The 11,041-nt window shown below is 44.2% G+C and overlaps 1 protein-coding gene across 1 annotated transcript in view; it reads left to right on the top strand.

The window, feature by feature from the left end:
- Positions 1 to 682: 682 nt before the first annotated feature.
- The window catches only part of WIPF1 (WAS/WASL interacting protein family member 1), a 106,192-nt gene continuing 95,833 nt past the window's right edge, over positions 683 to 11,041 (top strand). Inside the window, exon 1 of the mRNA XM_040475433.1 lies at positions 683 to 700. The gene's annotated coding sequence lies outside the window, so the exon portion shown is untranslated. The remainder of the gene's footprint in view (positions 701 to 11,041) is intronic.

Below are 11,041 nucleotides of genomic sequence, written 5' to 3'. Positions count from 1 at the left end.
CCCTCCACTGACACAAACATTTAAAAATTAATTTGTAAAACGGAAATGCTCTTCCTAGAAATGAGGTCTGAGTGATTAGGGATCTATGAATGTACATACCGACCTTTGGTAAAGCTGTTGTGTCTGTGTTCTCGTAAAGATCTGAGGTATCCCTTCCAAATACTTGCTGGAAAAATCTCTCAAAATCAAGACAGTAGGCTGAGAAATGCCAAAAGACACTTAGCAGAGACCACATTTTGTTTTGTTGCCGGGTCTCCAGTGCAGAGCCTTCTCTGGTTAAAGCATACCTCTCATTCCCAGAGAGCGCCTGTGCACCACTGGTTTGCTTCGTCTCGGGTTGCCGCCGTGGAGGGCTAGACATCAAACATGACACGAAGATAGAAACACTTATCAGAAACTCGCTTGTCTGCTCGCCCTATTTCAGGACACTCTGATTAGCTCCACCGGCTACAAATATGATTATAATTCCATACATACATTTCCCCCCTCGTGGGTTTCTTGCCCGTTTCAGAGTGGCTAAACTCCACGGAACCATAGTCGAGAATGTTTGAGCCCCATCTCTGTAGGACTCTGTGCTAGCTGTTCTTCAGTGCTGGTCAAAGAAAGTTCAACTGACCTGCCTCCTGTCTGCTAGATGCTGACGGTCTGAAGCACCAATCCAGGAGATGAGTGACAGCATGTGGGCCTGTTCCTGCCACGGGTATGTGCAGTTTCCACTTGGGGCCAGGTTGGGTGCTCTGCACCAGGCAGGGTAATTCAGCTCCCGGCTCCCCAAGAAGACGAAGACCATTCATGTCGCGGCCACATCTGCACCCATCCAGACACCAGGCTCCCACTGGACCAGTAGAGTTGAACTCACCCCTCCTAGGCAGTTGCCCCCAAACCTCACTCCTCTGCAGCCTTCACTCTGGGAACACCCACCACCTGCCAAATAACAGTCAGTGATGATAGTAGTAATAATGGTAGGAGCAAATGTTTATGGAGCATTTCCTGTGTATCTGGCTCTCTTTTTATTGTTCTTATTTTGCCAACGAGGAAACTAAAGCACAAAATGTTAGTCAGCCTGCCTACCATCCCAGAGCCAGTAAATGGCAGAATCAGGATTTGAACCCAGGCAGTCTGACTCCAGAGACTATTTAAAGTACACTTCTTTTGGGACGCCTGGGTGGCTCGATTGGTTAAACGTCTGACTCTTTGTTTCGGCTCAGGTCACGATCTCATGGTTTATGAGTTCGAGCCCCACATTGGACTCACGCTGACAGTGCAGAGCCTGCTTGAGACTCTCTCTCTCCTTCTCTCTCTCTGTCCCTCCCCCTCTCACTCTCTCTGTGTCTCTCTCAAAAATAAATAAACTTAAAAAAAAAATTAAAATAAATAAATAAAGTATACTTCTTTCTACTGAAGAATTCCAGCCCTGTGGTTTCCATGTGGTGGTTCACGTTCTAGTCCTTATAGCCACAGAACGACGTAATTTTATTAACATAGGACAGACGTGTAATATTTGAAGACAGTTATCACACATCTCTCTCTTGGTTCTAAACCACAACACCAAGCTCTTAGGGCCAGTTCTACCCTGGGTCTCTTCTTGTTCCCAGAAAAGCACAAAGAGTGCTTTATAATTTTCCATCCAAATCAGACACTTGTGAGAGGCAAGGGAGCACTATTAATAATCCTGCTGGGGCAACAGGCATCAATGGGGACTGTCCTAGGCAAACCAGGATGTGGTTCACCCTACCCCGGGGCCACGGTAGAGATGCCACCACTTGGAATGCCTTCTGAAGCCTGTCCAAGTGGATTATGGGAAAGTTGAGCTAATGGTACACAGATATATTATTGATGAGAGATTGGGTTTTAGGAGTCTGCCACGATCAGTCAAACTTCCTGCAGTGGAAAAGTGCTGGATGTCAGGTTGCGTCCCACAACTGCTAATGTGTGTGATCTTGGAGGAGTCACCTCCCCTCCCAAGTTGTTAGTTTTCGCAGCTGTAAATAGAGGTTGGTAATCTGGAAGTCCCTTCCAGTGCTAAGCCTCTGAGCCTGTGTCAGCCTTCCTGATGCAAGCAATGGTGTCTATCCTCGCTTGAAAGCCACAAACACGGAGCATGAGGTTTTTCATCCATTCTCTGTCAGTTTAACTGTTCTCTTGCCGGCATTATTTGTCAAGCCCTAGAGGTAGATTATTAGAGTGCCAGAAAGATCTTATGTAGCTTACTTGCAGACAGTCAATGAAATTGTGCCAAGCACCAAGAATCTTCTTTAAATAATGCTTTTCTTCTCAGACAGCCCTAGATTTTGTCAGTGTAAATATAGGAAACAGAAAATGGCCCCCATTAAATGTACCTGTTGACTTAGAACTTTCTTTAAAAAAAAAAAACAAAAAACTTAGGGGCTCCTGGGTGGCTCAGTCGGTTAAGCTGCTGACTTCAGCTCAGGTCATGATCTTGTGGTTTGTGGGTTTGAGCCCCAACATTGGGCTCTGTACTGACAGCTCAGAGTCTGCTTCAGACTCTGTCTCCCTCTCTCTGTCTCTGCCCCTCCCCTGCTTGTCCTCTGTCTCTCTCTCTCTCTCAAAAATAGTAAATAAACATAAAAAAAAATTTACTGGGGCACCTGGGCGGCTGAGTTGACTGAACGTCTGACTCCTGATTTAGGCTCAGGTGGTGGCCCCTGGGTCGTGGGGTCGAGCCCCGTGTTGGACTCCACACTGAGCATGGAGCCTGCTTCAGATTCTCAATCCCTCTCTCTCTCTCTCTCTCAAATAACAATTTTTAAAATATTTTTTTAATTTACCTTTTATATTTCACAGTCCATTACATCTGTGAAATAATTTCAAAGTATTTTTACACAGTGTATCTCATTAAATCCTCAGAATGGCTGCGTAAGATGGGTATTGTCTTCGTTTTGCAGACGTTGAAACAGAGGCCCAAGGAGACGAAGCGCCTCGTGGGAGGACCCACAGCTAGTTAGCGGTGGGGCTGCGGCTCTGACTCCTGTCTGCAGGATCCTTGTCCAAATGTCCTTGTGCTGCACCGGTAGTTTGTGTTTGTTAAGCAGAGGAGTCTTTTTTTCCAAACAGAAGCAAAGCTTTTCTAGGTGAAGTGGAGTGGACCGCCCTATGTGGTGCCCTGTGAAGGGCTCCGTGAACCTCCCCCAGAACGGGGTTCTAACAACCGCACACTTCGCAGAGGTGCCTCACGCTGTCTTTGCCCCTTTCAAGGATACAGGTTGCTGGCAGGATTCTGCAGACGCTCATTCTACTTAACGGGTTGCATTTAATAAACTTCTTGGTGATTCTCAGTCGCTTGGTCTAACCGTCACGGGACCTGTGTCGGTTGTATGAACACGGTCATCTCTAGCAGCGTCGTCTCCCTCTTTCTCCCTTCTCTCCTCTGACTCCCATGGCTCAGTCAGGACCCTCTCCACCTTGTCTTTCCACCTTGCCCTGCTCCTCCCAGCCCCACCTCTACCACCAACAGAACCATGTGTCCTTTCTGGATATTCCTTGGCTGCCTTCATCATTCAGCCCCTTACCCGATAAACACTAAATACCTATGAAATAAAATCATGTGAGAAGGCTCAGCCTAGTGACTGATGAGCCCACATCGTTACTGCAAAGTATGGTGCCCCTTCCTTGTGTCTGAGATGATTGGCTTCACCAAGATAATCTCCCAGGTTCCTTCTATTGCAAAATCCTATTGTTTCTATGCCAGCCTTTTCTCTTCCCTGGGCTGCTTGGCTCATTTTCACTGCCTGTGTATCCTTTACTCTCCCTCAAATCGAAGCACAGTCCATTGCCTCTGCCAGGAGTTACCCCCTGGAAGAGGAAAAGTTTAAGAACAAGATTTTCCATTCTCCAGGGGCGCTGGGTCCCAGCAAGCTGCCGAGTGCCATCTATTCAAAGAGCACCCTTACCTAGGGAAGAAAAAAAAGAATGGGAAATATTTCCATTTTTTAGTTCTTTATTTTGTTCTCAGCAGTGTCAGTTTTTTTTTTTTTTTTTTTTAAGTTTAAGAGACAGCATGCTTGAGCATGTGAGTGGGGGAGGAGGAAAGAGAGTTGGGGGAGAGAGAATCCCAAGGAGGCTCAGAGCTATCCGCAGTGAGCCAGACAAGGAGCTTGATCTCACCAACCATGAGATCATGACCTGAGCTGAAATCAAGAGTTGGACGCTTAACCAACTGAGCCACCCAGATACCCCTCTCAGCAGTGTTTAAAAGGGGTTCATGGTCAGATGCCGGGGTGGCTCAGTCGGTTAAGCGTCAGACTTCAGCTCAGGTCATGATCTCACCGTTTGTGAGTTCAGGCCCCACATCGGGCTCTGTGCTGACACCTCAGAGCCTGGAGCCTGCTTTGGATTCTGTGTCTCCCTCTCTCTCTGCCCCTCCCCTGCTTGTGCTCTGTCTCTCTCTGTTTCTCAAAAATAAATACAAAATGTTAAGAATTTTTTTTAAAAAAAGGGGGTTCATGGTCAGTGTCACCAGCTGACAGGACGGTGACATTTATGCTTCAGGTTCTGTTTCTCTCTGCTTAGTGTCTGGAGCTCTGTAAACACTGAGAACAGATCCTTCTCTTTCTAAACATATATCATTCACACTGCCAGATTTTTCCTAAATCTTTACTCTCCATCACGTAAGGTTTCTTAATTAGATATCGTTTTATTTATTTATTTATTTTTTTTTTTTTTAATTTTTTTTTCAACGTTTTTATTTATTTTTGGGACAGAGAGAGACAGAGCATGAACGGGGGAGGGGCAGAGAGAGAGGGAGACACAGAATCCGAAACAGGCTCCAGGCTCCAAGCCATCAGCCCAGAGCCTGACGCGGGGCTCGAACTCACGGACCGTGAGATCGTGACCTGGCTGAAGCTGGACGCTTAACCGACTGCGCCACCCAGGCGCCCCTAGATATCGTTTTAAAAGAAATGATACATTCCAACCAATACATTGGCAGTTTTACCTACTAAAAACCATTCAGAAAATTCAAAGTATTAGTGCAGTGTAAACTGTTAGAAAAGATAATTGGCATTCCATTTTGTATTTTCACAAGAGAGATACTTTGCTAAGGCCATAGTTCTTATATAATGGTTTTTTTTCTTTCTGAAAGAGCAGCAATTATTAGAAGTAGCAATCCAAAATTCCACTAAGCCAGTATAAATTTAGTAGTCTTTCTCCTCATTCTGCAAATGTACATGGGTTTATTATTTTTTTAAATAATCTTGCCATATCCTGGATTATGTAACAGTGTGTGTCAGCTGTCTCCATGGGGCATCAATATTGTGTGTGTGTGTGTGTGTGTGTGTGTGTGTATAATTGATTAGATGCCTACAGCTAAAGGCATGAGTAGCTATTTACTTCAACTAATTATATTAGCCTACCAGTAAAAATTGGCCATTCTGTTCTTTGGGTGATTTTTCACAGTGAACATTTGATGCCCAGTCTGATGCCAGGAGCCCCCACAGCATTCCAGTGCCCCCTAAACACAGCAGCCCCCCTGTACTCATCCACAGCTGTGGATCTGCCCTGCTGGTGACTAAGAGGAAATGGAACAGCGGGATGGGTTGGCCATGGGCTACTTTCCATTCATGTGGTAACGTTCACATTGCATCCTTGGTTGGACTCCTTAACTTTAATGTCAGACCAGGAATCCTTAAAAAAAAAAAAAAAAGTAGGAAAATCTTTTCATTGGAAAATATCTTAAAACCAAAGAAAATGGCAGAGGAAAATTGTGATGTGCTGTAAATGGAAGCTGGTGATATGAGTTCCTCTATATCCTTTAAACTCTATTGCTATATTCTTGGATCTACCGGTTAGAAACATTGACTTGCCTTCACATGAAATGTATTTGTGAAATCTTTCTTTATTCCCCTTTACTTGTATATTTAGTTTATTATAATTACATGCGGTTATGTAATAAACCACCCCAACCATAGCTGCTTAAAACAATAGGCATTTAATTGCTTACAAAGCTGCAGTGTGGGCTGAGCTCAGCTGGGGAGCCTTTCTGCTGGTTTTGGCTGTGGTCAGACTGAGGCTGCTTTCAGGTGGCAGGTGAGCTGGGTCAGGACCTAGCTGGAAAGCAGAGATGGCTTTCCATAGTATAGTATCGGGACCTCTCCTTCTCCAAGTGGCCTCTCCATGTGATCTTTCCACATGGTCTTTTTAGCAGAGTCTCCAGACTTTTTATATGGTGGTTAGGATCACAGAAGTGGAAGCTGCCAGGCCTTCTTAAGGCTCAGGCCCAGAACTACCAGGGTGTCACTTCCGCAGCCTTTCTTTGGTTAAAGCAAGTCACAGGTACAGCCCGACTCAAGGGGACTACAACGTGTGAATACCAGGAGGCGTGCTTCATTGGAGGCCACCGGTGGAACAGACCACGCGAGTCATTCTTCAGACACATGATACTTCTCGGGTGCGTGCTATGTGCCAGGCAGTGAGTATACAGTGGTGAACAAACAAAGCATGGTTCCTGCCCTTATGGAGTTTATAGTCTGTGAGGAGCACAGGAAAGCAAGCATCAGAGCTGTGAGTGCAGGATGGGAGGCAGGCTGGGTACCTCGGGAACGTGGCTGGAAGGGTGGAGGAGTCATCCTGGAGGTGGGTGAAGAGGCTTAAAGGAACAGCATGCTCCTGGGCCAAGAGACAGGAGGAAACATGGTCCTTCTGTGGAACTGGAAGAAGTCCTGTGCAGCTGGAGAGCAGCGTAGACAGTAAAGTTGTGTGGGCGTGTTTGGTAGGGGAGAGGAGGAGTCACACCGAGGGTTTGCAAAATAAAAGGCCTGGGAATTAAGCAGGAACCTCATCACATATTGAAGGCCTGGTAAGCCATGTTAAGAAGATTAGACTTGATCTCAGACATGATGGGAAGAGGATTTGAAGCAGATCTGCCTTTCAGGGAGATCACAGCTACAGCAGCCTGAGAATAAAGGGGCCTGGGCTGGAGATCCCCAGAAAACTGGGGGTCAGGCAAGAGAGAATGGTGGGTGCACAAGGGTATGGAGCTCAGGGCATGGATTCCAGAGATACTAGAAGGTAGAATCTCCACGTCTTGGTGATTGATTGGTTACCGGAGTGAGTGAGAGGGAAGAGGCAAGGGTGACCCTCAGGATTTTGACTTTGGCAGCTCGTGATGGTCTCCTCCACTCCAGTAGGGAACCTTGGAAGAGGGGCAGGGTTGGGTCCCCTTGGGATGGGCAGGAAGTACCAAGGGGAGCCAAGTGGAACATACCAAGTTTGATTCCTTTGGGTCCTAGTTCCCTGCGGACCTTTTTCAGACTAATATATAATGATATCCTAGGTGCTTCTTAATTTCTCAACTTCCACATCTCTGTGACACACTTTGTTCCTTTCTACTTCTCCTCTGCATCCCATGGACTTGGTCTGAGGCAGGAGTGTCCCGGGATGTCACCTTCTTGAATCTTTTACTTTGAGGTGGTGGGTTGGAGACACTGGTGTTGGAGAGTTACAGGATTTGGGGTTGAGGGCTTACAGAGAGCAATTCGGGTCATGGGGTTGAGAAGTGCAAAGGCAAGGGATTTGGGAAGAAATTGGGAAAAGGAGAAGAGAGAAAGACCCAGGCCAACTAGAAGAAAGTTAAGAAGCGACTAACAACATACTAAAGGCAAGGAAAATGAGTCATACAAGAAGGGGGGAAAAAAGGAGCAAAATTAAAAAGGAAAGAGAAAAAGATGGCTCCACAGGCTGTGATCTCTATCAAGGAAGATTCTGGAATCTTTTTTTTTTTTCATGCCTCCTTTGTACATCTGCATTCTAAAAGCTAGGAAAGTAACGTAAACCTTTTTTATGAAAGCCTCAGTGGGCCTTCAGATAAGCTTTCTTGCTATATAAAAAAGGAAATGAGCAGTTAATACACTAAGGTAGTCCTTTTGTGGAAGAAAAGGAACCCTAAGAAAAGAAAGGGACATACAATTGTTAAAGTGAATTTTTTTAAAAAAATTGTCTATTCCCAAGTGATCTGACAAAGAAATATCTGTAGCCTGAGAGAATGGAGAGAGAGCATGTCCCCATGATCAATTTTTAATAAACATAAATGGTATAATAAATTATGCATGGAGGAATGGTATAAAGCATTAAACAATGAAGGATAAATAATTTAAATGATTAAAAACTGCCTCTGTCATATGTTTGATGTATGAGAACTCTATCTGAATTTTCTCTGCAAGGAAATGGAGGATTTTTTAAAGGGGATTTTTCAAAACCAATTTTTAAAAGAAAAAATCGTGTCGCGGTCTGCCAGGAGAGGTTGTTAAGCACAGAAACGTCAACTTCCGTGATCCTGTATCTTGAGCTTCTCTGATTAATGCATGAGTAGTGCCTTGTTGGTAGATGATATTCTATCAGGCTATCAATGGTGCAGGCACTGCCCATGTTCTAGAAGGCTGAGACTCAAGGTCTCTTTTCAGGTATCTAGAGGAACTTTGTCAGGGCGCAGGAGTACAGTGATCTCTGTTTCTTATATACTCTTAAACTTCTCATTTCTGGGAAGAAGTACTGTCCCTGCATATCCATTGCTTCAGGCAAACTGCCATCTCCATCCCCAAATTAGAGTAGCTAGATGGGTTACAACCAAAGAAGCATCTGCAAAGGCACACCTCCTTCTTGTGGGCCACCCCTCTATAGTTGAGGGGACCCATCTTCATCAAAACCAGCACATTATAACATGCAGTGGGGGTCAAACCTATCCAGGTATGAACCCACTCTGCCATTTACTAGCTTTATCACCCTTGTGCCTGAAGCTCTGTTTCCTTATTGGTAAAATGCGTTCAGTGATACCCCAAAAGACTGTTGAGCATTAATTAAGATACAGATGTCATTAGCTTAGTTCAGTGTCTGGAACATAGTAAATGCTTAAAAAATGCTTATTATTAACTACAGAAATATATACTGAGTGTGTATTTTCCAGTCTCAGAGGAGTGCAAAATAAACCAGTGGGACCAGGGCAAAAAACCATAAACCTAGGAAATAGCCATCACGTAACTAAATCAAAGATCATAAGCTGTGGTCTAAGAGCCAATTCTAGAAAATTCAGTATTAAAAAAAAAAAAACAAAAACAAATTCAGATACCTTAAGGCAAGGACACATGTGCTCTAGCTAATCCCAGTCCCCAATATTTCCATTGTCTTACCCCAGCCTACTTTCATTTCTCTACCTTCCTAACCCTGACAGGAATTTGAGTTTATCACCTCAAGCTGAAGAGTTAGTTCTATGACGTTAAATTGTTTCCCCCTAAGTTTCCTAGCTTCTTAAATGTTTTAATTTAACTGGGGCATCAGATTGCTATATAAACTTAATGGAGATGGGGGAAAAAAGTCTTTAGTTTTTTTGCACCACTGAATAATTTTCATAAAATTAAGAGCCAAACGTGCCAACGAATCTTCCACCTGTTTTTTACTTTGCTGTTATCCCAAATTAATATTTACCTAACACCCACATAGGCATTTTATTGCCCTGGAACTATGACCTCTCACGATTCAGAAGCTGATTATCTACAGAAATAATTTCAGCCATTTATGGTTGACACTCTGTCAACATACATGCTTATCAGTAAAAGTTCAAGTTCAGACTGTTGGTGCACCAGACAGTGGGAAACTGAAGACTCACTGTAGGTGTTTGAAAACATGACCGCAAATACATTGGTACTTCTCCCAATGAGAGGTGAATCCGTGTCTTGCTCCTTTAAATCTGATAGGAGTAAGGGATTGTGACTACTCTGAGAGACAGTGTGACGAGGGTGGCCCCATGCAACTTCCAAGGCTGGGCCCGAAAAAGCCATACCTCTGCCTTGTTCATTGGGAATGCTTGCTTTTGGAGGCTTGAGCCACCAAGCAAGAAGTCCAACACATAAGTGCTCTGGTTGACCCTTTCCTTTAGCCTTCCCAGCCTTGTATCAGAAATAAATGAAGAAACCATCTTGGAAGTAGATTTTCCAGCCCCAGTGTTCTAGCCTCTAGTTTATCAATGATCCCAGCTAAGATAAGACCACAGGTGTTGAGGAACATGTCTCCATCATGACATTTCTGAATTCTTGACCTACAGAATCCATGACGATAATGAAATGGTTGTTTCACGCCCGTAGGTTTTGGGATCATTTGTTACACAACAATGGGTAACTATTGTACTCACCCAACAAGTCAGCTGGCTTTGTATCTTGGGTAGTCACCATATGACACATCATATTGTTTGTGAGATCTTGACTGTAAGAGCCACCTGGTTCCCATCAAAATGCGCCGTATTACTGCTAGGTTTTTTTTTTTCATACAGGATAAACATGGGAGAGTTAGTTAATGACTTAGCAGATACTGACTGACTGAAGGTGAAAGATGACAAACTGAGCTCCTCTTGATTTTACAGTTTGCTTGGAAGGGTGTGTTCCTGTTGTTTTTCATTTAGCAGTATCTCTGTGTCACCACCGCCAAAGTAGAAATAACAGCTCTCCTCAATGATGATGAATTAGACGTTGCATTAAAAAGCACTTAGGTGTTGTTGTTTTTTTTAAAGATAACACTGTTGATACATGCAAGCGTTTAATGTAGTAATTATTTTAGGTTAATGGGTAACACTAATAGTTTCTGCTATTAAGAATATTTACAAAGCACGGGGCGCCTGGGTGGCTCAGTCGGTTCAGCGTCCGTCTTTGGCTCAGGTCATGATCTCACAGTCCGTGGGTTCGGGCCCCGCATCGGGCTCTGTGCTGACAGCTCGGAGCCTGTAGCCTGCTTTGGATTCCGTGTCTCCCTCTCTCTCCGCCCCTCCCCTGCTCATGCTCTGTCTCTCTCTGTCTCAAAAAAAAAACCAAAAAAAAACATTTAAAAAGAATATTTACAAAGCAATCTGAGCAAATACAGAAAGGTTAGATTATTAGGGCCTGAGGTAGCTAGTGCTGTAGAAGCAACTAAACTGTAAGTAGTCTTCGTACTTCCATTTGGAATCAGTTTAGTGGTCTTTTAATGAACAGATAATTCAGTCTGAATTTTAAAATCAAGGAGTGGCAGTTCACAGGGCAGATCCCTTCTGACAGGGTGTATG

This window comes from Herpailurus yagouaroundi, unplaced genomic scaffold (assembly GCF_014898765.1).
Source record: "Herpailurus yagouaroundi ecotype Mexico unplaced genomic scaffold, PumYag 140, whole genome shotgun sequence".
In the NCBI taxonomy this organism is placed as follows: domain Eukaryota; kingdom Metazoa; phylum Chordata; class Mammalia; order Carnivora; family Felidae; genus Herpailurus; species Herpailurus yagouaroundi.
Note: the sequence above shows the minus strand (reverse complement) of the source record. Positions and strands in the feature narration are given on the sequence as shown.